Source organism: Podarcis vaucheri (genome assembly GCF_965113315.1).
Source record: "Podarcis vaucheri genome assembly, chromosome: 8".
In the NCBI taxonomy this organism is placed as follows: domain Eukaryota; kingdom Metazoa; phylum Chordata; class Lepidosauria; order Squamata; family Lacertidae; genus Podarcis; species Podarcis vaucheri.
The window spans coordinates 86,626,832-86,653,914 of NC_138766.1; the positions used below are offsets into that span (position 1 = coordinate 86,626,832).

At 46.9% G+C, this 27,083-nt stretch overlaps 1 long non-coding RNA gene across 1 annotated transcript; it reads right to left on the reverse strand.

The window, feature by feature from the left end:
• Positions 1-472: 472 nt before the first annotated feature.
• Positions 473-24,661, reverse strand: LOC309539683. Its single transcript, XR_014222949.1, has 3 exons — positions 24,599-24,661; positions 4,458-4,543; positions 473-507 (listed from the first exon to the last, which is right to left on the reverse strand). It is a non-coding gene; the product is annotated as an uncharacterized lncRNA (long non-coding RNA).
• Between the last annotated feature and the right edge of the window lie 2,422 nt (positions 24,662-27,083).

The following is a 27,083-nucleotide window of genomic DNA, read 5'->3' on the forward strand; positions in this document are numbered from 1 at the left end:
TACAAAGACCTGAAGAACGAGAGCATCACCCCACTCATACTAACCATCCCAGGGTGCTCAAGCACTGCCACAATGTCCTTTCTTCCGTCAGATCAAAATGAGCAGATAACAGCAAAGGTTGCTGGGTTCATAGCAGGGGCAATCAGAATAAGGGCCACTAACTGACTGCTAATTCAGGACTCTAAATTGTGCTTTTATATCAAACTTCCTTTTCTGCGTATACAGTAATGGTTTACTGTTGCTATGGCCATTGGCTAATGCGAATAAAGTTTTATCTCTCTCTGATGCATTCTTGCATTGTAGGATGTTGGACTGGATTACCCTTTCGAGTCTCTTCAAATTCTACAATTCTGTGGCACTATAATGCTTTAGTTTGAGGTTCCCCTTTCTCCTTCTGAAAAGGGCAAATCAGCATTGTGTATTTGCTTTCAGGTTTCTACAACAGCGCTTCACTAAAACTTGCCTTTCTTCTTTCCAGTTTCCCCACTTCTTGTCTCTCACTCCCGCCTTTAAAAATAAATAAATTATTTAAATATTTATTTATTTGTTTATTTATTTATCTGAAAACACGCTATCTCCAATTTTGGTACCTTAGGATACCAAAGATCAAGAGGAGCAATTAACATCGCATAAACTAAAAAAAATAACAAAGGTGGAAGAATGAAAAATGAAAACATGGAGGAGCGCAGCAAAATAATATAAAACAATATATTGCAGCAACCGGATTCAAGCAGCAGGCCGCAGCAGGTAATGACAGGTAAATTGCCACATTGCCAAATGCCATCTGTTCAAAAATAAGGAGGACTTTAGAAACAAACAAACAAACAAACAAAACAACAACAACAGAGGACTAAGCCCCAAAGGAAGGCCTGCAAGGTGACTAGCACCCTGGATAGCTCCAAGTGGCATTTTTGGCTGAAAGCCAGACAATGCAGACTTAACTATTGTTCCAGGAACCAACAAAGACAGCATGTGTGTTAAATAGGAATGCAGCTTCTTCTGGTCAGCTAGCCCACACTCTGCTGAGTAAAGGTAAAGGGACCCCTGACCATTAGGTCCAGTCGTGACCGACCTGGGGTTGCGGCGCTCATCTTGCTTTATTGGCCGAGGGAGCCGGCATACAGCTTCCGAGCCATGTGGCCAGCATGACTAAGCCGCTTCTGGCGAACCAGAGCAGCACATGGAAACGCCATTTACCTTCCCGACAGAGTGGTACCTACCATATTTTTCGCCCTATAGGACACACTTTTTCCCCTCCAAAAATGAAGAGGAAATGTGTGTGCGTCCTATGGTGCGAATACAGGGTTTCGCTGAAGCCTGGAGAGCGAGAGGGGTCGGTGCGCACCTACCCCTGTCGCTATCCAGGCTTCAGGAAAACCCCAGTGCCAGCCCCACAAGGTCGGGGGACAGCGGGGAGGCGGAACGCCGCCATCCCGCTGTCTCCCGATGTGGTTTGGAGGCTGATGGCGGGGAGACATGTGCTTCTCCCCACCACCAGCCCCGCAAGCTACGGGGACAGCTGGGAGGCGCAGCACGTCTTCCCGCTGTCCCCAGACCTGGTCTGAAGGCGGGCGGTGGGGAGAAGTGTGCTTCTCCCCACTGCCTGCCCCGCAAGCTCCGGGGACAGCTGGGAGGCACAGCACGTCTTCCCGCTGTCCCCAGACCTGGTCTGAAGGCGGGCGGCGGGGAGAAGAGTGCTTCTCCCCACTGCCTGCCCCGCAAGCTCCGGGGACAGCTGGGAGGTGCAAAATACGGTATTTATCTACTTGCGCTTTGGTGTGCTTTCGAACTGCTAGGTTGGCAGGAGCAGGGACCGAGCAACGGGAGCTCACCCCGTCGCGGGGATTTGAACTGCCGACATTCTGTTCGGCAAGTCCTAGGCTCAGTGGTTTAACCCACAGCGCCACCCACGTCCCTATACTCTGTTGAGTAGAGCCTCTATTTTCAAAAGTGTCTAGCCTGCTTAGGAACTATAGCACATTGACACCAGTGTACTGGAAGAAGCAAAGATCACCAGTTTTGAAGCAATGATTCTTCAACATCAACTTCATTGGACCGGTCATGTTGTGTGGATGCCTGATGATCGTCTTCCAAAACAACTGCTCTATTCTGAACTTAAAAATGGAAAGCGTAATGCTGGTGGTCAACAAAAGAGGTTTAAAGACTGTCTCAAGGCAAATCTAAAAAAAATGTAGTATAAACACCAACAATTGGGAAACACTTGCCTGAGAGCGCTCCAATTGGAGAACAGCCTTTATCAAAGGCAGCATGGGCTTTGAAGACACTCAAACTCAGGACGCAAGGGAGAAACGTGCTAAGAGGAAGGCACGCTTGGCAAATCCACACCATGATCAACTCCCTCCCAGAAACCAATGTCCCCATTGTGGAAGACCGTATGGATCCAGAATTGGACTCCACAGTCACTTATGGACTCATTGATAAAACCGTGTTTATGGAAGACAATCTTACTCAACCATGAGTGATCGCCATTGAAGAAGACTAGCGTATTAATATAACTTTCCAGCTGAAAACCTTGGATTCTGAAGAATGCAATCTCTTCAGGCTGGATAGGTGCTGGCATCATGGACTCCTCTGGTTCCTGAACTTCTGAGGAGGCAGAGATATCAAAGACTGGTTCAGGGGGCACATTCTTCTCCTGGTCTGAGATGCCCTTTGAGTCTACAGCTTCTTCCCCTGATGAGGAGAGTTGGAGCCTTGGCTCATGACAGCAGCTCTACGGCTGTGCTTCTCCAGGCAGTCTTGGATTTCCTCCCTTAGTTTTTGTCCACGTTCTCTCCTGATTTGCTTTATTTATTGCTGTGATATATATTTGAATTTTAAATTTGTTAGCCACCATGAAAGCACACCCACAAATCCATCCACCCACCCACCCACCTAGCTACAGATCCCAAGAGCTGGGAGCCAAGACCTCTGGCCCATGGCATTAATATCACCAGTGCCAGAAAGAAGCAATCTTTGTCCTTGGTTGTTTAATTAATGTCATCTTAAATGAAGCTGGCAGTGTGAGCTCTGGGGAAATATCCCCTGGTAAGTAAGCTTACAGTGAACAGCTATTGTTTAAGAGCATAAGGGAAATTTAGCCTAATATTGCCGGAGGAGCTGCCTGCTCACACCGCAAGGCATGAGTGAGCATATTTAACAGATATAATTACTTCAGCTACCTTGGCCTGTTCTTTTCTGAGCTTCTTCATTTCTCCTCCCCCAACTTCTTCCTCTTCCTTGTCCTCCTCTCACACTGGTTCAACATTACATTAAAGGTAAAGGTACCCCTGCCCGAACGGGCCAGTCTTGACAGACTGTGGGGTTTGTGCGCCCATCTCACATCTATTGGCCGGGGGCCAGCGCTGTCCGGGGACACTTCCGGGTCACGTGGCCAGCGTGACATCGCTGCTCTGGCGAGCCAGAGCCGCACACGGAACGCCGTTTACCTTCCCGCTGGTAAGCGGTACCTATTTATCTACTTGCCCCCGGGGGTGCTTTCGAACTGCTAGGTGGGCAGGCGCTGGGACCGAGCAGCGGGAGCGCACCCCGCCGCGGGGATTCGAACCGCCGACCTTTCGATCGGCAAGCCCTAGGCGTTGAGGCTTTAGCCCACAGCGCCACCCGCGTCAACATTACATTGCTCTACAATAAATCCTAGATGTAATTCTCCCTGAAGTGTTAAGCCAGTATCTGGTCTAGATCACTTCAGGCTTCATCCATGCAAAAACTTTCTTGCACATGGAAACCTAGACATCAGGAACAAGGCTATGCTTCCTGAAAACCAGTGATACATGGGAAATTAAAACAAAAACAAAAACACCACCCACCAGAGGATACTACAAGGGAGATGTCTTTTACTTTTTAAAATCATCTTTATTAATTTAAACTACACACTTATACAAAGAATTTACAATCTCATACTACAAAAAGAAAATTTAAGAAAAAGCAATTAAGAAAAAAGAAAAGAAGAAAATATAGGAAAAAGAAGAAGAAAAGGCAAATTTACGTAAATAAAAAAACTTAATCTTCCTAATTAATACTAAATTAAACACTTACTTCTGACAAACGAGTCTTGCAATCATTCTCATTGTACTGTTTATACTGTCGTTGTTTCCCCCCCGCACAGTTTTATATTCTTTAATATTGTTCCAGAAGCTTTCAACAAGGGAGCTTTCAATCAGATTCCCCGAAAAACCACACACCCCTGTGGTCCGAAGAGACCAATTTTCTGATCTCAGTAAGAATCATGGCAGGTTCCCTACACATGTCAATGGATCCTGTCAAAAAGTAACTGTAACTTGCTTTTGTTGCTGATTGCAAGGTTTTCCAGGAGTTTTCCAATAAAAAAAGATGAGAAGATACCAGTGGATCAGACCAGTAGCCCATCTTGTCCAGCATCCTAAAATCCTAGAACTGTAGAACAGGAAGCACATGATTTCACATAGTGAGCTAACCTATATAAGTCAAGTGAACCACCCATGTTCCCACCAGTACCTTCTATGGTACCCAACCAAGTCTCCAGAAATATCTCCTCAAAAATCTGCAAAACGTAAGAGACTGATTGTTCTCCCTGACGTGTCCCTGTTTTCACTAGCTCATCCTCCATTACATTGACCATAACCCCTTAAAGCATGCCCATATTCAGTGGGTTTTTTCTTCTTCTTAAAAAAAATGTTTAGGGGTACTCTCATTTTGACTCAAGAAAATCACCATTCCATAGTTCAAATCGGGGGAAATAAATACAGTAAATGGACAAAAGTACAAAGAACATGCATTACACCAGGAAAGGAAAGGAAGCTGCCATCGGAGGTGGTAACAATGAAACTGACCAATCACCGTGCTAGATTCCAACTCCTACTTCACACATTAAACGCTCGCTTCCATCTGAGACTCAGGAAACACCATGACAGGAAATGAGGTCACTATTGGAAGGTAGCAACAGAACTGACGATTCACTGTGCTAGAGAAGAAACTAAAAATTTTAATTTTTAAAGTTTCTTCTTCTGTTAGATTCACAAAATATTTAGGGGTATGTGTACCCCTGTGTACCCCCAGAAAAAAATCTCTGCCCGTATTCCTCTAGATGCCAGGATTGGACACTGACCTTCCTGTTTTGCTGTAAATTTTTCCCATTCATGGTGCATTTGTGTGATCGATGGAGAGCTATGATGCACCCTATCTCTTCCTGCTTCAGATGTGACAGCTATTGTGTGCTATGCCCCTACAGCCAATATTTTGTGTTACGTCACATATCCAACACCCACCATTTTGAGACTGGGGCCCATGATACTTTCTCAAGATTCCAGGTGTGCTCACTGGCTCCAAATGTCATGAGTTGGAGTGGACCTCCATTCTGATTCCTTCACTGGCTTGGACATATTGGATCAGTTGTGTTCACTTCAGAACCACAGCCACCCATGTTCCTCCCTCGTCCCAAGGTACAGTGAACCAAGCAATTGGGACTAGTAGCAAAACAACCCAATCTGTTGTCTAATTAGGGCGAATTATTTTGATTCCAGCCCGCTTGGCTGAAAGAAACCTGTCTAGACGTATCCGCGTAGGAAATTATTTGCTGTTATTACAATTTACTCCACATAACTTTTGACTCGTTTTACTGAAACCAGCGGGGAACCAGGATGTGGGTGAAAGGGGGTGGACTGGGTGGGAGGGAAGGAGCAGTACAAAGCAATCATACAATCAACACACTTTAGTACAAGGACAAATGATCTCATTTGGAAACTGAACAGGCTCTTCTTACCTGCTGAGCTTAATTTCCAAATTCACTGCTGCCATTAGGAACAAATATATTCTCACATTTATTCAGTACATTACACTCCCATCTTCAGTTTGGAAAGGGGGGGGGGGACAAACCATTAGAAGATTGTGCATCTCTTCATATTTCCTGGAAGTGCTTTACATTCAGAAGACCCCAGGTTTAGTTCTGGGCATCTCTAGGGCTGGGAGGGACCCATATTTGCAACCCTGCGTAGCCACTGATACTGAAGTAGATGGACCCAGTATGAGGCAGCTTTCCATGTTCCTATGCCAGTGACAAATCAGTCTATCCCATGAACTGCTTGGCAACTAATCCACCACTGCCAGCCTAAGCAAAGGAGTAGAAATGCTTGTGGAATGTGATATTTGCAAATTCCAGGAAGCATTGAACTCATCTGCACCACTCAGACTAATGTGCAAATTGCAATTTTGTTAGTTTTTCACTTCCAGAACATTCCTAATCAGGTCTCAACTCAGGCAGATATATAGATATAGATAGATAGAGATAGAGATAGAGATAGAGATAGAGATAGAGATAGAGATAGAGATAGAGATAGAGAAAGATGATAGATAGAGGTGTGTTCTAGAAGACCTTTGAGAAACAGTGCCTTCAGAAACACATATTTTGACATAAAATATTATCTAAATGCAATTTTTAAATGTGTGCGGTTGTGTGTATTACACTGGGCAGCTGAGTGAGAGGGATGGATGGATAGAATGCACTCAATTTCTTATTTACCTTTCAGTTCATTTAAACCGATTTCTACAGCAATCTGCACTTTTCTCTCTCTAAGAAAACATTGTTTTTTGCAATGAATTTCCTGCAGTATAATGCAGTTTTCTACCACATTTTCAATAATATCTGCATTTTTCTGAACAATTTTTGAGTTGGGGAACAGTGTCACTTTTTTATGACTCTCTGTAGATTAGATAGATTTGAAATAAAAACAGAGCCAGACAAATTTCTCCCCATCCCTCATACAGAAGTCAATGTGCACAGTTTCACAGCTTTCTCATATATGCACCTGAAATTTGAACATATACTACCAGGATTTGATTTTAAAATGTACCTTTGTATTTGTGCAATTTTTTCCAGTACAGTGGCACCTTGGAAGTCAAATGGAATCCATTCCGGAAGTCCGTTCAACTTCCAAAACGTTCAGAAACCAAAGTGTAGCTTCTGATTGGCTACAGGAAGCTCCTGAAGCCAATCAGAAGCCATGAAAGCCCCATTGGCTTCGAAAAATAGTTTGCAAACCGGAACAGTCACTTCCGAGTTTGCAGCATTCAGGAGCCAAGTCATTCAAGAACTCAGCTGTTCGAAAACTATGGTACGACTATATTTGCATAGATATTGTTAAGTACATATATTAGCAATAATAATTTGCATACCCCTTTTCTCCAAGGACCATTTATATCCCACCTTTTTCTCTAAGTAACTCAGGGCAGCACACATGGCTCTTCCTCTCTCCATTTATCATACTTTTCTGTGTATAAGACTATGTTTTTTTCTTTTAAAATCATCCTAAAAAGTGGGGGTCATCTTATACGTGGATAGTGTATAGGGTGAATGGTTGCTGCCATGGCTGTCAGCGGCTAATTGTGCATGTTATTGGTTGCTGCGTCAATGGGTGGTATTGATTGGCTGACGCTCCAGCAGTTGGGCAGGCGATTGGCAGCTTCTGCAGGTGTTGGGACAGACGGGAGGCGGTGTGGGTGGTGAGCGGTTTTCGGCAATCCCCCCTAAAAAAACCTCAACAACCCTGGGCAATCCTCCGCAGAAAAAGCTCAACAACTCTGTGCTGTCTCCCCCCATTTTCTTAAATTTGAGTCCCCAAAAATAGGGGGCGTCTTATACATGGGGGAAAGTACAGTAGAAGGAAAAGTACAGTAATTCTCATAATAACCCTGGGAGTTACAGCTGAGACACTCGTTCAAGCAGTGGCGTATCGTGGGGGGTGCAGGGGGGCTGGCCGCACCGGGCGCAACATCTGGGGGTTAGGGTTAGGGGGCGCAAATCCACAGGTTAGGGGGCGCAAATCCACGGGTTAGGGGGCGCAAATTACTTGCCTTGCCCCAGGTGCTGACAACCCACGCTACGCCACTGCGTTCAAGGACTATTTGAAAAGTAGTTGTGGTGACCAGATTACATTTGTAGGTTTGCAGGAAGTTTTGTAAGGGGAATATTTGGAACTATTGCATTATTGAATGAAAAGGATGACATTAGTTATGATAATTAAAGGCAATATGAATTTAAGAAATGCAGAAGAAATTATAAAAAAATGGAAGATCACCAGAGGTGCTGATGGAAGTCCAAAAAGATTGTATAAGAGGTGGAATTTTGTGGAATGTATGATAATTATCATGTTTGAAAATTAATAAAAATTATTTTAAAAAGAGAGAGAGAGAGAGAGACTCGTTCAAGGTCAGCCAGCGAACTTCATGGGTGAGTTGGGATTTGAACCCTGATCTTCCAGGTCCTACTCCAACACCCTAACCAATTCACCACATTGGATCAGCAATGTGTGACAGCACCACAGGAATGTTGCTCCCATCTCTGAGATTATTATGGTTGGTATTTGAACAAGTTGCCGTGTAAATGGCTGGTCTGCTCTGTGGTGAAGTGTCATTCAAGAAAAGCCCGTGCTCCCAGAGTTTTCTCACTTCATCCCTTCGATTGCCTCTAACCATGCCTTTAATTGGATCAGATGAACTGGCCTAGGCCTGCAAGCATAGCCTGTCTATTTAGCAATGGGTAACTCTGCCTATAAATTTACTTACACATTCAGGTTACATGGCAGGTCGCAGCTCCGTATTGATTTTGTTCCACTAAAATAGATGGGTTTTGTTTAACGCTGGGGAAAATGTGGGCCATTTCCCTGACACCCAACCACTTCTTTAATAGTCTTGGAATAATCTATATTTCATTAAAATGATGACTTACTGCGCCCCGAATATTCCCCTGTCTTCTTAACTATTGATTTAAGGCAGTTTAACACTTGTATAGCATATAATAAATTGGCTTAGACTGGCAGCCTTTTGTGATGGAATCATTCCTTGGTATATAAATGCTATATACTGGCATATATTAGAGCCACTGTGCAGGTATGTTTTCAACAGAAAAGACCCCCCAAAAAGGCAGAAAAATCTGGTTGATTGTATATAATGTATAACACATGAAACTTTTAGATAAGTGGAAGGTGCAGCTATCCGTATTCAGAGTTTGATTTATGGAGAAAGGAAGCTTTGTACGAAATTCTGACTGTAAACCCATTGCCTATAAAGTATTTAGTAGAATCATCCATCATGGAGATTTTTAAGGGAGTCTTAATGGGGCTGGGAAGTTGAGTGCTTGTGAATCACTTGCATTAGAGGGCAGCTGTTAGGAACTTTATAAGTGCCAATTATTCAAACTTAGCTAAGCCTTTTTGCCCTTTTAATCAGGAATCAGCGACTCCTTCTATCCCAATTATTCCCTGGCAGCACAGCAGAAAACAGTTCCATCAGATGAGGTATAATAGATGCCTATGGACAGATTTGTTAAAAGAAAAGAAAGAGAGTTTATTTTAATTGTTTGTTTATTAGATTTCAGAATGCAGGTGAAGAATTACATGACAATGCTTCTTCCATGTCAAGAGAGTCCCCTGCATTCGAAGCTGGCACATCAAGGAACAGTAACGTAGCATTTTTCCTATTAGGCCTGCTCCGTCAGATTGCTGTTCACATATACAACAGTCTCTCCACACACTCCTGCATTCTGAAGTCGAATATTCCATGCCATGGGAGCTGTGTCATGCACTTTTGCTGAACATGCAGTTTAGCTCTTGTTGTTTAGTCGTGTCCGACTCTTCATGACCCCATGGATCAGAGCACGCCAGGCACTCCGGTCTTCCACTTATTTTTCTAGAAAAGAGGTAGTGGAACTCACCATGAACAGCTCCCTCATTCTCTTAGCATGACAATGGTGCCTGAACTGAGTTTTGGTGAGTTCCAGCTGGGGGGGGGGAGGAACCCCTTGACTCTTACATTCATTTTATGGTAGTGCATAGTTTTAAGCAGACGTGCTTTTTCTTCTCAGTTGTTTCTCCTGAGGCAGAGGCTCATGCTCCCAGTTCAATTTGTATGAGTCCAGTAATCCATTACAGCTGATAGGAGAAGTCTTGCTCACATCCAATGGAGATTTTGTCCCATAGGCATAGTGGCAATGTCTTCTAGGGTCATACTCTACCCAATGGAAAGGCAGTGCCATTGAGAATCAACTCAGTAAAAGGAGGCAGTATTCCATGAATGGGGAGCTAGAGAGATAGTGTGGTGCAGTTGTTATATATATCAAATCCAAACTTCTTCTTCTTCTTCTTCTTCTTCTTCTTCTTCTTCTTCTTCTTCTTCCTCTTCCTCTTCCTCTTCCTCTTCCTCTTCCTGATTTTGGACCCGTGATTGGGAGGGTGGGGGAACTGTGCACAGCCCTGCTTTGTTAATAGTGTTTTACAGATTGTAATTTTTTAATTGATGATTTGTTGATTATTTTATATGATTTATGCTATACTTGTGATGTGCTATTATGCTCTGTTATGTTATTTCATGTTTGTAAGACACTTTGGGATTCATTTGACTGAGAAATGGCTTAGGAAAGAAAGAAAGAAAGAAAGAAAGAAAGAAAGAAAGAAAGAAAGAAAGAAAGAATTAAAAACATCAGCATGCGGAGGAGCTCAGCAGTGCGGGAGAGACATCATTTTACAAGACATATCAACAAATACAAGTAGGCTAAAAACCCAACAATTCAGCAAGTGTAGAATAAATTTAATATCGCAAGAGAAATAAACTAAACTTTGATCCATGAGTAGAAAGGAAAAATAAAATTAATAATAATAATAATAATAATAATAATAATAATAATAATAATAAATTTTATTTATACCCCGCCCTCCCCAGCCAGAGCCTGGCTCAGAGAGGCTAACACCAATAAAATCACAGTAAAAACATAATAGGGGGGAAAGAGGGGGAGAGAATGAAAAAACAAACAAACCCCAATTTAAAATACAGGTTAAAATTCAATTTAAAATGCAGCCTCATTTTAAAATAGCTGATAAATCAAGACCATAAGGTGAGGGAAACATAAGGGTCAGACTGAGTCCAAACCAAAGGCCAGGCGGAACAGCTCTGTCTTGCAGGCCCTGCGGAAAGATCTCAAGTCCCGCAGGACCCTAGTCTCTTGTGATAGAGCATTCCACCAAGTTGGGGCCAATGCTGAAAAGGCCCTGGCCCTAGTTGAAACCAATGTAACCTCCTTGAGGCTCGGGACCTCCAAAGTGTTGTTATTTGTGGACCTTAAGGTCCTCCGCAGGGCATACCAGGAAAAATGATTCCATAGGTACATGGGTCCTAGGCAGCACAGGGCTTTAAAGGTCAAAACCAACACCTTAAACCTGACCCTGTACTCCACCGGGAGCCAGTGCGGTTGGTAAAGCACTGGATGAATGTGATCCCACGACAAGGACCCCATAAGGAGCCTCACAGGGGCGTTCTGCACCCACTGGAGTTTCTGGGTCAGCTTCAAGGGCGGCCCCATGTAGAGTGAGTTACAATAATCAAGCCTGGAGGTGACCGTCGCATGGATCACTGTGGCCAGATCAGGGCAAGAAAGATAAGGGACCACCTGCTTAATACGGTGGAGATGGAAAAATAGAGAATAAAGTTCCAGCTGCTGGTTTTGGGGCACTCCAAGGAACCTAAGCAGTCTGGCTTAAATGCATTTCAGAGGAGATGGGTCTTCATAGCAGGCTGGGCTCCAAAGGGAATTGACAGCAGCAAAAGAGAAATTCTGGGAAGAGCAATGATGTTTAGTCCTCTTCCCCAGCCTCCTGGAAGCTCTGAGTGCTGGACCAAGTTTTATTGCACCGGTGGTGAGATAGTGTCTTCCACCACACTTGAGGGCACCAGGTTGGCTTAGAGGGCCTAGGGCAGGCTGAGCAGCACACACAATCCATCTTCTAACTCCTTGCTGCCAGTTACAGGTAGGTAGCCGTGTTGGTCTGCCATAGTCAAAATAAAAAAATTCCTTCCAGTAGCACCTTAAAGACCAACTAAGTTAGTTCTTGGTATGAGCTTTTGTGTGCATGCACACTTCTTCAGATACACTGAAACAGAAGTTGCCAGATCCTTCTATATAGTGAGAAGGTAGGGAGGGGTATTACTCAGAAGGGTGGTGGGAATGGGAGATTGGCAGATAGCTGAGATGAGCCTGTTGACGACTCTTAACGACTGTAATAGGTCTTACAGGAAAAGGCTACCTGCCAATCTCCCATTCCCACCACCCTTCTGAGTAATACCCCTCCCAACCTTCTCACTATATAGAAGGATCTGGCAACTTCTGTTTCAGTGTATCTGAAGAAGTGTGCATGCACACAAAAGCTCATACCAAGAACTAACTTAGTTGGTCTTTAAGGTGCTACTGGAAGGAATTTTTTTATCCTTGCTGCCAGTTCCTCCCTCTGCCCAATGCTAGGGGTGGTCCTGGAAGTGATACTGCCAGCCAGTAGCCAAGCTTACCATCCCATCAGGTTATCACTGATGGGTGTCTCCTTGTGAAATCGGGAGGTGCACAATCTCTCTTGTTAATGCCATTTGCTGAGAAATGATAATACTGCCCTTCAGGAATTCTGCTGACATTTAAGAAATAATAATGATGATAAAATACCCCCACGCGTCAGCTTATTTAGACTGGCGTTCAATCCAGATGAGAGACATTTGCCTTTCGAAAACTCATCTTCCAGCGTCGTAAGAGTGTGTCTCACTCTGCATATCGGCCTGAATATCTACTCTTAAGATGCCCCCGTCTTTTGACCTCTGCAAGATTGGGAAGAAGCATTAAAAGAGAAAGAGAGGGAGAACCTCAAGAGGCCATTTTCAAGGTCCTCTGCCTTCTCTCTCTCTCTCTCTCTCTCTCTCTCTCTCTCTCTCTCTCTCTCAGCATAATAGAATCCTCCCCCAATATTCATTTTAGCTCATCCCGCACTATAAAAATGATTTTTTTCAAAGCATTGTACTCCTTCCAAAGACATTAAGGCAAATGACAGAACTAGAATGACAAGGACAAGTTTGCTTGGTGTTCTCAAGGAAGCGAGATTTGAAGGATGGGGGTGGCAGCAGAGTGACTGAAAGCAAATAGGTGCCAAGGCTTGTTTCAAGGACTCTCCAATGACTGTCTCCATAAAGACACAGAGGAACAGCTTAAATAAGAGATGGCCACCTAACAACCCGTGGGCAGGATTCTGACTCCTGCAGTGGCCCTAGAGAATTTTAATCTGGTTACGATGAATATAAATGTTGACACCTGTGGGTGAAATGGCATTTTTATTCCTCTCTTAATTCTGGGATTTAGGGCTTTTCAATGGAGCTGAAAGCTGGAAGTTTCAGGACAGACAATCGAAAGCATAAATTATGGAATGTGCACCACAAGAGGCAGTGGTGGCTAGCAGCTTGCATGGCTTCAAGATGTTGTTGTTTAGTCGTTTAGTCTTGTCTGACTCTTCGTTACCCCATGGACCATAGCATGCCAGGCACTCCTGTCTTCTACTGCCTCCCGCAGTTTGGTCAAACTCATGCTGGTAGCTTTGAGAACACTGTCCAACCATCTCGTCCTCCGTCGTCCCCTTCTCCTTGTGCCCTCCATCTTTCCCAACATCAGGGTCTTTTCCAGGGACTCTTCTCTTTTCATGAGGTGGCCAAAGTATTGGAGCCTCAGCTTCACGATCTGTCCTTCCAATGAGCACTCAGGGCTGATTTCCTTAAGAATGGATAGGTTTGATCTTCTTGCAGTCCATGGGACTCTCAAGAGTCTCCTCCAGCGCCAGAATTCAAAAGCATCAATTCTTTGGCGATCAGCCTTCTTTATGGTCCAGCTCTCACTTCCATACATCACTACTGCTTCAAGATAGGATCCAACAAATTCATGGAAGATAGAGCTTTCATTGGCTACAATCTATGATGCTTATGTTCTACATCAAGTGTTGGTGATGGCAGATGTCTGAATATCAGGTGTTGGGAACCACATATTATCAGAATGCTTTTGCACTGGTGACTTGTTTGTGGGCTTCCCATAAGCATCTAGTCGGCCACTATGAGAAAAGGATACATTGACCTGATTTTCAGCGCAGCCTATTGCATTGTTCCCAAATTCATCCTGTGGTGCTGTGGAATATACGTTTAAAAGTTCTGTTGATCTCTGTTTGTAAAAAGAAATGAAGGATATATTCTATTTTCTTTTCTTTTGTCTTGGTGTGATTTTCTGTGTATCTTACCGCTTCCAAGTAGGAATGCATAAGATTGCACTGTAACAAAGCTCTCCATTGGGAATATTATGCAGGTGTTCTAAAAATCAAACCGAGAGCATGTGAGGGATCAATGGGACAAAGGGGCGGGAGCTCACCTCCTTTGTTCATGTAGTTCTGCCATTCATGCTCTCCTAGCATTCAGATTAGCTGTCTCTTTCATGTGGCTGGTTTATCAAGGGGGCGTGTGGCTGCAGCAGAAAAGGGTTACTTCCAAGATTCTTGTGCTGGTCCTGAGGGTTAACCGTGAGGAGAGGTCCGAGTCCAGTCTGAGGTTGAGGGTGCGGTATGGAGGCAGTCTGTCAAAGCTGAAGCTGGGTCCAAGGCAGGGAGTCGGGTGAGGTCAGAAACTCTGGCAGAAGAGCAGGACAGGGTGCAGGCAGGAACAGGCTACCAAAAATGTTGCTCCCGCAACCTGGGACTGGGCTGGCTGGCTTTTATCTGCCCCGAGTCATAGCGCGGCCCTGGTCCACAGGTGACTTGCCTCTCCTGGCCTGGAGGCGAGCACTCCTCCTGCGAGAACTTAGTTCCCTCCGCCGCTCTGCCCTGAGCCTCTGCAGCTCAGGAGAGGCTGGAGGGTTACCGGACCCAGAGGCAACCTCAGCTTCCCCTGACGGGGCTGAGAGTGGAGCACCTGCAGGCAATGGGTCCCCCATCCCCTCAGGAGCCAGAGCAGACTCAGCTGGTGCCTGCACCTGAGGATCCAGCACAGGTGAGGACCCTTCAGGCTCAAGCCCCAGCCCCAGCTCAGCTGGTTCTGGAGGCAGAGACTCCTGTGCAGGCTGGGATTCCTCAGGTTCAGCTTCTGAGTCCAAATCCCAGGCCATCACAATTCTACTGTGATTTTTTGGGTCATACATCTGTCTGCTTGTTTTCCTAGCTGAAGTGATTCTGACAGGTTTATGAGGAGCTGAGGCTGCTTTAGGATTTCCATTGATTGCTTCTGTGCTTGTTTCTGTACCCCAAAACCATGCCTGCTCAACTTGTGTATATGTAAATATATGGCTGAATCCAAAGACACATGTTTTCCACGTTTTGGAGGATCAGGAATGGAGTGTCTTATGTGTGTAATTTCTCCCTGCATATTTGGTCTAAACTTTAACAGAACTTTGAGCAAACCACCATTTGGCATTATGTCTCAAGCAACCAACTGTGGGGGTTTTCCAAACCATGGTTGCAAAAGAAGCTATGTTTTTGAGTCCCGAATAACAGGGACCTTCAAACCATGGTTTGTTGCTTCAGACAAGGAGGGGGTTGATCAAATTAAGTGTCTTGCCGAATGCAAGGTGGTCCTTTTAATGAGATTCAGAAGAAATACAAACTCAAGTGAGTGAGAAGATTAAATATTTTATGCTAAACAGCAAGCATTTTATACATTACCAAGCAAGCACTTTGATCTGCAACTGTGAAGCCCTCAAGAAGTGGTGAAGTGACCCCTAGGTAGCCTTTGTTTACATGGCCCTTCGATCAGTTAATGCATGAGCTTCTCAAACTATGCCCCCAAACCATCTGATTTATAGATAGCTAACCTGTGTGGTTTGCCTGACTGCCTACATGCTACTAGCTACCTGCAGATCATTCACTAGCTAGCCTTCTCTCCCAATGTCTCGCGTCAAAGAAGGAAGGTACCCAGCACTGTTACTTCCTTCCACACATTATTAAAAGGCTGTTCTCAGCCATCAAAGAGCAGAACAAGAGCCAGTAAGGGGTAGTAAACAGAGGCAGGAAGAGATGACCATCTCAGATCACTAAACTCCTCGAAATACAATTGTCTTCTGGATAGATTGCCCCTACATTAAGAAGCGTGCTAGTAAGCCAAACTCATGGTGGAAGGAGAGGCTCATTATCAAGCCTTCAAAACTATGTAGCATAACTACAGCAGTGTTTCATCTACTAAATAAATCTTAGAATCATAGAATTGTAGAGTTGGAAGAGACCCCAAGGGCAACCCAGCCAGATGGGCAGGGTATAAATAACAACATTTATTATTATTATTACTATTATTATTATTATTATTATTATTATTATTATTACTAAAGTCCATACCCCTGCAATGCAGGAATCTCAATGCAGGTATGTCCTAACCTCGAACGCTTGGGGAAGCAGGAGAACAAAAGACTGTGTTCTTTCAAACACATGTTTGGGAGTGATTCTTCTTGCAATATAAACTGAAGAAACCAAGGGAGAACAGCCAAATCAAATCTGTTTACTGACATGATCAACTATGACAGCTCTTTTGGAGCCATTACAAGCTATTGTGCTGGGAAGTGCTTAGGGAATATTTTGTGTGTAACTGACCTGATGGACCATAACAGTTCCGGGAAAGCGCCATTCAGACCATGCAGAGGGAGAATTCTAGCAGAGGGCTTTTGATAAAACATTTCATTTTAAGAGAGAGGAGCGGACGCAGAACAATGAAAAGGGAATTTGAAAACAACGTGTGCCAAGAGAATATCCACTTACTGGCCTTGAAGGACTAGTAAATTGCTCTGTTTACTTTAACTGATATATTTAAAAGTGTAGGATGCTTCTCTAACTTTGCAGTAGGAGACAATGAAGCTGGTGCAACATGCAGGTGCATTTAGACAGGCATAGGCAACCTTCGGCCCTCCAGATGTTTTGGACTACAATTCCCATCATCCCTGACCAGTGGTCCTGTTAGCTAGGGATCATGGGAGTTGTAGGCCAAAACATCTGGAGGGCCTACGCTGGATGAAGATTTTTATTAGGATTGCTTTATAAAATTGATGAATGTTAGAAAAATGTTGGAACGAAAACATTTGGCTTTAGCAAAAATGTTAAAGGAATTATGTAAGAATATTATGGTTATGAGAAATTGGTATAAATAAGATCTAAGTTTCAAGTTTTAGGGTCTTTTATAGTAAGATAAGGTTAAGTTAGACTAAGGTAATGTAATGACAGAATATTATGAAAAATGGAAAGGATTTGCTGTGACAATTAATAACTAGGATACAAAAAAAGGGAGGAGTGAGGAGGTCAAAGAAAGAAGGTAATGACAGTTAAGGTTTTGAGAATATTGGATTTGTTTTTAAATGTTTGTGGCTTTGTCAGGGTTACTTCCAGATCCTAGCTCACAGAGGATCACGCTAGCCAGCGATCGTTAAATAAAAGTCTTTATTGAGTTACAGTCTCCATTCTCGAGCTGCTGCGTGCAACCCTATGTCTTATGCTTAGATCGGCGAAGCTCCGTCTGAGTCTCCGCCCCTTGCGCACCAACTTAATATCCTAGCCCTGCTCCACCTTTTCCGCCTGACAGTTCTCCTCTGGGTCCCTCTGCCCCCCTGGGTCTCTTCCTTCCGGGATTCTTCTGACGCTGACCCCCCTGACTCTCCTGTCTCCTTGCGCCGGGCTTTAGGACCTGGCTCCCTTTCCGGGCTGCCTACTGCGCCACCTTCCTGTGCATTTGAACTTGGCGCGCGCGCCCAACCTTCCACTTTCCGTCTAACCGTCACTTCGCTCCCCGATGAAGGTGTGGCCACTCCTGACTCGTGCCCTCCCTCCTGTTGCGAGCTGCCAGCGCTTGCTCCCTGGCGCTCTTCCTCTTTCCTACTCTCTGGCGGTGACGTTGGTCCCGATCTCCAACTGCTCCCCTCTGAGTCCCCTCTGGCTCTTTCTTCCTGGGGTGTCCCCCTAGTCTCCCCCCTTGCCCTGGCCACTGGTGCTCCTTTTTGTGAATCTTCTGATTCACTGGAAAGACTCGGAGATCTCGGGTCGTCGTCATCACTCATCCTTTCTTCTGCCTCCTCCCCCTCGCTCTCTGTTTCCTCCCTTGCCCTCGCCTCTGCTCCTGAACCCCTGACATCCATCCCCCCCTCGAAGCCCCCTCTTCCCCCCTCCCCTCCTTCCGGTGCGGGAACTGGGTGCTGCAGTGTCAAGGGGACGAATGTCGGGTACAGTTCGCTTCCCGTGGCGGGCCTCCATCCGAAGTCTTCCGGTTCTTCCTCCCTGCTCTCGCCGACGACGGTCACCTCTGCTTCCATCTCTGTGCCGCCGTGCTCGAGACCCTGGTCGTCCCCGAAAACGTCCATGTCCGTCTCTCCCTCGCTTCCTTCTGGAGGCGTTGCTCGTCCTGGACCCTCCAGCCACTTCCTGCACCACTGCTCCTCTGGTCGATCATCCCACCAATACGAGGGTTCTGAAGCAGATCCCGAGGGCGACCCCTCCGGGGAACGGGCGTCTCGTGTCGGTTCCTCATCCGAGTCGAACCCCCGGAACGTGCTGGCTGAAAGCGTGGGCGTGAAAAGCCAGTCGTCGAAAAAGTCCGCTGGCATTGGCCTATGGGGGAAGAGGGCATGAAACTCTTCCTTGAGCAGAGGTTCATCTAAAGCGTAGCCCGGCACCCAGCTGTTGGCACTGGCCGGGGTGCCCTCCTTAGCGAGAAGGTATTCTACCCCCTCTTCCCCCCATCTGGAGTCCAAAATCTCCGTGACTTCGTTGAGGCGCACCTCCTGTGCCACTCCCCGTTGCCTGGTTCCCTCTCGGAGCGGACTCGGCGCCGTTCCGGGTTCCTGAAACCTGTGCGGTGCCTTGTAGGGAGTGAGCACCGATCTGTGGAACACCGGATGCATTCTGGAACCCTCCGGAAGCGCCAGCCTGAAGGCCACCGGGTTGACCTGCTCTTCGACTTGGTAGGGCCCCAGTTGCTTATGCCCTAGTTTCTTCTTGGCCAACGACCTGGCCGGCACTGCGTGGGCTGCTAACCAGACCCAGTCTCCCACATGGATCTCTTCGCCAACCCTTCTGTGTTTGTCTGCCTGCACCTTGTATGCGTGTTTGGCCAACTCCAGGTGCCGCCGCAGCTGATTGTGGACCTCCTGCAACTCCGACGCGAACGCATCTGCTGTCTGCGGCTCCCCCTCCACCAGTCTTTCCAGTCCCGGGAAGGTTCTGGGGTGCCTCCCGTTGTTGGCGAAGAACGGCGCGACCCCCGTGGACACATGCTTCGTGTTGTTGTAGGCGAACTCGGCGAGCGGCAGGTAATCCACCCACGTCGCAGGCTGTTGATTCGCATAGCATCTCAGGTACTGCTGCATGATGGCATTGACCCGCTCCGCTTGCCCGTTAGTCTGCGGGTGTCTCGCCGACGCCAGGTTGATCTTGACGTTTAGGAAGCCCATCAGCTTCTGCCAGAAATTCGAGATGAACTGCCGCCCGCGGTCAGACAGAATAGACCGTGGCAGACCGTGAACCTTGAACACGTGGTCTATGAACAGTTTGGCGGTTTGTTCCGCCGTGGCCACCTTCGCACACGGGATGAAATGTGCCATCTTGGAGAACAAGTCCACCACCACCAGCACGGCCGTCTTGCCCCTCGAGCTGGGCAGATCCGTGACGAAGTCCAGGGCGACTCTCTCCCATGGCTCGACCGGAGTTTGCAGCGGTTCCAACAGTCCGGCCGGCGGTCTGTGCACTGGTTTGGCCCTCTGGCAGGTGTCGCACCTCGCCACGTAGTCCGCGACCTCCCCTCTCATTCTGGGCCACCAGAAATCCCTGGCGACTAATTCCACCGTCTTCTCCTTGCCAAAGTGCCCGGCAGTGGGCGCGTCGTGCAGCTGATGCAGTACCTTGGCGCGAAGTTCGTCTCCCGGCACGTAGATGGCCCCTTTGCGGATGAGCAATCCATCTCTCAGCTGGAACCCGTCGGTCGCTGCCGTGCCCCTTTGCATCTCTGCCATCTTTGCTTGCGCGAAGGAGTCATTCTGCAACGCTCGTCGCACCGCCTCCAGGTCCACTGTCGCCGCAGCGCACGCCCACACTGTTGGTGCGAAGATGTGCATGGCGGCCGCTGGCGTGGCGTCCTCCAGATACTGTGGCTTACGGGAGAGCGCGTCCGCCATGATGTTGGTGTCCCCCGGGACATACTCTATTCGGAAGTCGAAGTTCGCAAAGAACTCAGCCCAACGTATCTGCCTCTGGTTCAGGAACTGTGCCGTGCGCCAGTGCTCCAGATTCTTGTGGTCCGTGCAGACCTGCACCGTGTGCTTGGCTCCAATCAGGAAGTGCCTCCATGCTTTGAACGCTGCATGAATAGCCAGCAACTCCCTGTCCCAGATGGTGTAGTTCTGTTCGGACTTGCTGAGCTTCCTGGAGTAAAACGCTCCGGGCCTCCAAACCCCCTGCGGGTTCTTCTGCAGCAGGACTGCTCCGACGGCCCTGTCCGAGGCGTCTGTTTCAACTCTCATCGGCCTGCTGGGGTCGACATGAAGCAGCTGTTCCTCCGACGCGAAAAGACGCTTGAGTGCCTGAAAGGACTGCTCCGCCTGCGCTGTCCAGATGAACTTCTTTTTCTTGGAACTGAGCGTGTCCGTGATGGCCGCTGTCTGCATAGCGAAGCCTTTGATGAACTTGCAATAGAAGTTCGCGAAGCCGACAAACCGTTGGACCTCCTTCCGGTTGCGTGGGCTTTTCCAATCCAACACCGCTCGAACCTTGGCGCTGTCCATGGCGAGCCCCTTGTCAGACAACTTGTAGCCCAGGAAATCCACCTCCGTCACGTCGAACTGGCACTTCTCCAGCTTGGCGTAAAGCCTATGTTGCTGTAGCCTGCTCAGCACTTCCCTGACGTGTCTGTCATGCTCCTGCTGCGATTCCGAAAAGATCAGGATGTCATCCAAGAAACAGACGCACGTCTTGTAGAGGAGCCCCGCCAACACGTGATGCATGAAAGCTTGAAAAACGTGGGAGCCATTTTGCAATCCAAAAGGCATAACTCTATATTCGTAGGTGCCCAGGGGCGTGAACATGGCTGTCTTCCACTCATCTCCTTCCCGCATGCGAATGAGGTTGTACGCCCCTCGCAGGTCCAACTTGGTGAACACGCTGCCCTTGCGTACTTTTGCGAGGAGGTCGTCGATTCGGGGCATGGGGAAGTCCGATGGCTTGGTGACACTGTTCAAAATGCGGTAGTCCACTACGAGTCTTTTTTGGGGCGTGTCTCGCTTCTTCACAAAGAATACAGGACTGCCCCCCGCTGCCTGGGACTCTCGGATGAAACCGCGCTTCAAATTATGATCTATGAACTCTTTGAGTTCCTGCAGTTCGTCTTCAGACATGGAATACAGCTTCCCTTTGGGCAGCGCCGCCCCCGGCAGCAGGTCAATTTTGCAGTCATATGGTCTGTGGGGGGGTAGCTTGTCTGCCTCCTTCTCGCAGAAAACCTCCAAAAATTCTGCGTACTTGTGGGGAATCGCTTGCAGCGTGCCTAGCAGCAGCTGTGACTCCTCTTGCTCCCCTTCCTGCTGGGGCATGATGCAGTGTTCAGCACAAAAGGAAGGGCCGAAGGTCAGCTGCCGCTGGTACCAAGCCAGCGTCGGGCTGTGCTTGTCCAGCCAACTCATGCCCAATACAATAGGCGTGTCCGAGAGTTGAGTGACGTTGAAGCTGATGATTTCCCTGTGATTTCCAAGCCGCAGCACCATAGGTGGCGTCTGCTTCACCACTTGCCCCCCTAACAGCTCCCTGCCATCCACCGTGACAACCTGCAGGGGCAGCGTGGCAGGCAGCAACTGTATAGCGTGCCGGTCGACAAAGTCCTGCCCTATGAAGTCTGCATTGCTTCCCGAGTCGACGGTGATTGGCACGTCCATGGTGATTCCATTGGGTAGCTGGAGCGATGCGGTGAGCCTCACTACTGGCTTGGGCGGGAGGGGGTCCATGGGCGGTAAAATCTCTGGGGACTGCTTCACTGACACGTCTGGCTGGGCCCCAGTGCCTCTTCCTCCAGCCAGACATCGTCGTTTCCCTGCTGTGGTTCTCCGTGCTGCGTTGCTGCAGTCACCATTGCTGAGGCTGCAGTGTGCTTGTGGAGCCTCCGGGGACACTCTTTCGCCATATGCCCTGGATCCTCGCAGATATAACACTTCCTGTTCCCTCTAGGAGGCTTCGCTTTCACTGCTGCCGGTGCTAGGGCTCTGGCTGCTGACTGAGCCCTTGCACTCCCAACCTCCATCGGTTCCACCCCTCCCCCTGTTGGAGGCGTGGATTGCGCACGCGCTGCTTCTCTGGGAAGGAAGGAGGAGCCCCTGGCTGGTTCGCGCCCGCTGCGCCCTTCGTCCCTGCTCCACGGACGTTCTTCCAGCCGCACCCCCACCGCCAGCGCCCTCTGAACGATCTCCTGCGTGGTCCGGGGTCTCTCCCCCCTCGCAATCTCATCTTTAACCGAGTTGTGCAAGCCCTCCCAAAAAAGGTCTCTGACAGGAGCCGAATCTCTGTCCCATTCCAGGGCACTGACCAAAGCGAAAAAGCGGGCATGATACTGCCTTACGCTGGCCCTCCCTTGCCTTAGTCCATGCACCTCCTTTCGGGCAAGATCCACGTCAATGCTTGATAAAAAACAGCCATCCATCGCTTTAATAAAGGCGTCCGCATTTTGGAGCGCAGGATCCTTATCTCTCCACAAATTGCGCAGCCATGCTTTTGCGTCTCCATGCAAATGGGACATGATGAACCCCACTTTCTCTTGTTCATCTCTAAAGTCTTTGTGCAGTAGTTGCAGTGCACACATTACGTCTGCTCTAAAGTTGGGGTACTGTTGCAAATTCCCATCGAAGTGCGAGACCAGACCGCCTGTGCGTCTCCCCAACCCAATCCCCTCTGATTTGGGTGTCTGTTGCCCTTGCTTCGTAAGCACGTCCAACCTGACCTGGAGATCCCTGTAGGCGGCAGCTGCTTCCTCCTCTCTCTTCCTGGACGCCAGCGTCTCGGCATTCAGTCGTGAAACTGCTTCTCTGAGTTCCGTTATTTGCTGTTCGGCCGTCATATTGTCTGCCGTTCGTGAGCTCTCTTGTAGGCACCCGCTTTCCCTCCTCTCCGCGAGGCCGTGGATGCCCACAAATTAGAGAGACGGAGCTTACTGTCAGGGTTACTTCCAGATCCTAGCTCACAGAGGATCACGCTAGCCAGCGATCGTTAAATAAAAGTCTTTATTGAGTTACAGTCTCCATTCTCGAGCTGCTGCGTGCAACCCTACGTCTTATGCTTAGATCGGCGAAGCTCCGTCTGAGTCTCCGCCCCTTGCGCACCAACTTAATATCCTAGCCCTGCTCCACCTTTTCCGCCTGACAGTTCTCCTCTGGGTCCCTCTGCCCCCCTGGGTCTCTTCCTTCCGGGATTCTTCTGACGCTGACCCCCCTGACTCTCCTGTCTCCTTGCGCCGGGCTTTAGGACCTGGCTCCCTTTCCGGGCTGCCTACTGCGCCACCTTCCTGTGCATTTGAACTTGGCGTGCGCGCCCAACCTTCCACTTTCTGTCTAACCGTCACTTCGCTCCCCGATGAAGGTGTGGCCACTCCTGACTCGTGCCCTCCCTCCTGTTGCGAGCTGCCAGCGCTTGCTCCCTGGCGCTCTTCCTCTTTCCTACTCTCTGGCGGTGACGTTGGTCCCGATCTCCAACTGCTCCCCTCTGAGTCCCCTCTGGCTCTTTCTTCCTGGGGTGTCCCCCTAGTCTCCCCCCTTGCCCTGGCCACTGGTGCTCCTTTTTGTGAATCTTCTGATTCACTGGAAAGACTCGGAGATCTCGGGTCGTCGTCATCACTCATCCTTTCTTCTGCCTCCTCCCCCTCGCTCTCTGTTTCCTCCCTTGCCCTCGCCTCTGCTCCTGAACCCCTGACAGGCTTATTTTTGTCTTTTGATTGTGTTGTGTTATTTTTTGATTTCAATTTTTATCAATTTGTATTGTTTGATTGTGGTTTGTTCTTATTTTGTTTTCTTTCTTTCCTTTCCTTTTTTGTTTTTTTCTGTAATTCTAAAACTCTTAATAAATATCATTTTAAAAAAACAAAACAAAACATCTGGAGGGCCAAAGGCCTACATTAAAAGGAGCAGATCCCCATCTAAACCCTACTGTAACACAAGCTCCTTTAAGAAAGGGCCAAATGCAGCCCTCCAGGCCAGGCAACCCCAAACTCGGCCCTCTGGCTGTTTGGGGACTACAATTCCCATCATCCCTGATCACGGGTCCTGTTAGTCCCAAAACAGCTGGAGGGTCGAGTTTGGGGATGCCTGCTCCAGGCCTTGGAAGTCTCCCCAGCCCCACCCCTTATTGGCTTCAGATCTCTCCCCCCCCCCACAGTGTTTTTGCCTGGTTAGGCTATGTCCTTGCACTCTGGTCATGCCTATGGTTGGCCTGTATGGAGGGTTGAGGGTGTAAATATGCGTAGACCAGCCTTTCTCAACTTGAGGTCCCCAGATGTTGTTGGGCTACAACTCCCATCATTCTCACCTAGCATCGCCAGTGGTCACAGATGATGGGAGTTGTAGTCCAACAACAACTGTGGGTACCTAAGCCTGAGAAAAGGCTGGTGTGGACCCTAGCTTACTGTGCAAAATTAAAATTGGCTCTCCAACATTCCTCAGATTAAAACAGAGGCATTTCCCACTCCCTACCAGCTGGCCTTCCTCGATCCCGCATTTTTTGTCTACCCCCCACTGCACCACAAAGTATCTCCTGTCAGAAGAAGGGAGAGTTGTCACCACTGCTTCACCAAGAGGACACAGCAAACACACCTTCCACCGTCCTGAGCTCCACAGTGGCGGCACAGGAGGGGGAAATAGTGACATTCTGGAATCGAAACAGAAGCCATGATGGCTTTCATAATTCTATGACTGTCCTTGGAAAATAGGAACAATTGGAAGGTATGTTGTTATGCTCACTTTTGCCTCTGGTCTAACCCATCGTTGGTCTGTGGTCCCTGGAAGGTTGTCCAGCAATCGATTTGGCCCTCAGGTTGAACCCCCACCTCCTTAAGCTGAATGCTCTGATGAAGGAAGGGGGATTTGCCCTGCTCTAAGGGATGCGGGTGGCGCTGTGGGTTAAACCACAGAGCCTAGGACTTGCCGATCAGAAGGTTGGCGGTTCGAATCCCTGTGACGGGGTGAGCTGCTGTTGCTCGGTCCCTGCTCCTGCCAACGTAGCAGTTCAAAAGGACATCAAAGTGCAAGTAGATAAATAGGTACTGCTCCAGCGGGAAGGTAAACAGCGTTTCCATGAGCTGCTCTGGTTTGCCAGAAGTGGCTTAGTCATGCTGGCCACATGGCCCAGAAGCTGTACACCTGCTCCCTCGACCAATAAAATGAGATGAGCGCCGCAACCCCAGAGTCGGCCACGACTGGACCTAATGGTCAGGGGTCCCTTTACCTTTTACAGTACAGAAAAGCTCCCTTCTGCCCACCACTCCCTGTCTCCATCTTTCACTTACCTGTGCGAATTAGATGCCCATTCTGTCCCTAATATATTTGTACCCTGCTTTATTCCATACCATTCAAAGGTTCAACATACAAAACAAACCATTCAAACAGCAACATACAAAACAAAAAAAGCAACTACATCTAAAAGGAACAAGCCAACTACAAAAGTCAGGAACAAAACACTTTAAAAGCTACTGCAAGAAGAAGCTTCCTTTTTAAAAAATAATTTTTATTATTTTATTTTTTTATTTTAAAGATTCAAATAACACATCAAGTCACACAAAAAGTAAAAACCCAGTCGTCGTCGCCCCCCCCCCCCCACGACTTCCCTCAACTTCCTCTTCTGGATTCTTTTACATCTTAACTTATCCTGATTACTTTAATATATCTTAATTTAGCAATCTTTAACTTAATTGTCATTATGCTCTTCTTACTGTATATCACATCTTCCTTATGATTCCTGTATTTAATTTTGTTAATTGTAAGTGTTTAGACAAAACCTGCTAGTGAGACCATTTCTTTACATTGTTTCTGTAAATATAACATAAATGGTTCCCAGTCTTTCTTAAAATCTCTGTTGTCCTTATCTCGAAGTCTTTCAGTTAGCTTTGCCATTTCAGCATATTCCATCAATTTTTCTTGTCATTCTTCTTTAGTTGGTATTTCATCACTTTTCCATCTTTGGGCTAGTAATATCTTAGCCGCCGTTGTAGCATACATAAAGAGTTTTTTTTTCCTTTTCTTTTGGCACATCTTGGCCTGAAATGCCTAATAAAAAGGCTTCTGGTCTTTTCACAAAAGTTATCTTAAACATTATTTTCATTTCATTATATATCATTTCCCAATTTTTAAATTTTATTTTACAATTCCACCACATATGAAAGAAAGTGCCTTCTTTTTCTTTACAAATCCAACATTTGTTGGAGCCTATTCTATACATCTCCCCCCCCCCATTTTTACAGGTGTAATATACCATTTTCATATAATTCTCTTTTACAGTATACAGTCGGTAAATTTTAAATTAATTTTCTATATTTTTCCCTGTCTTCCCTTTGTATATTATGTCCTAAGTCTTGTGCCCACTTAATCATTACACTTTTAACTTCACCTTTGATCTCCCATTCTAATAATAAATTATACTCCCCCGCCAAAAAAAAAGCTTAGTGTTATCATCTACAATTTCTCTTTGAAATCTAGATATTGTGAAGCTAAGAAGCTTCCTTTTTAAGAACACTTTAATAAATGCCCAATGAGTAAACCTGGTGCCCTTGTGATGTTGTTTGACTCCAGTTCCCTTTGGATGCAGCCAGCATGACCAAAGTTCAGGGAATTGTAGTCTAGCATCACCTGGAGGGCCCAAGTTTGGCCATTCCTTTTACAGACCTTAAAAGTCTCTGACTCTGCCAGTGGTTTGTTTTGAATTAATTTTATAATGAATGATTTTAGAGTGTTGTGTTGTGTTGTACTGTTGTAATGTTTTATTGTTGTTAGCCACCCTGAGCCCGGTTTCGGCTGGGGAGGGCGGGATAAAAATAAATTATTATTATTATTATTATTATTATTATTATTATTATTATTATTATTATTATTTTATTATTATTATTATTATTATTATTATTATTATTATTATTATTATTAAATGACTAGCTTTTCCTGCTCAGATAGACTGCTCCTGGTGTTCTTAAATGAGAAGGCTCACAAGCTGTTCCTCAAATGGCTCTTCACCACTGGAAAGCTGGAAGATAAATATTTCGGACAAATAAAGAAGGCA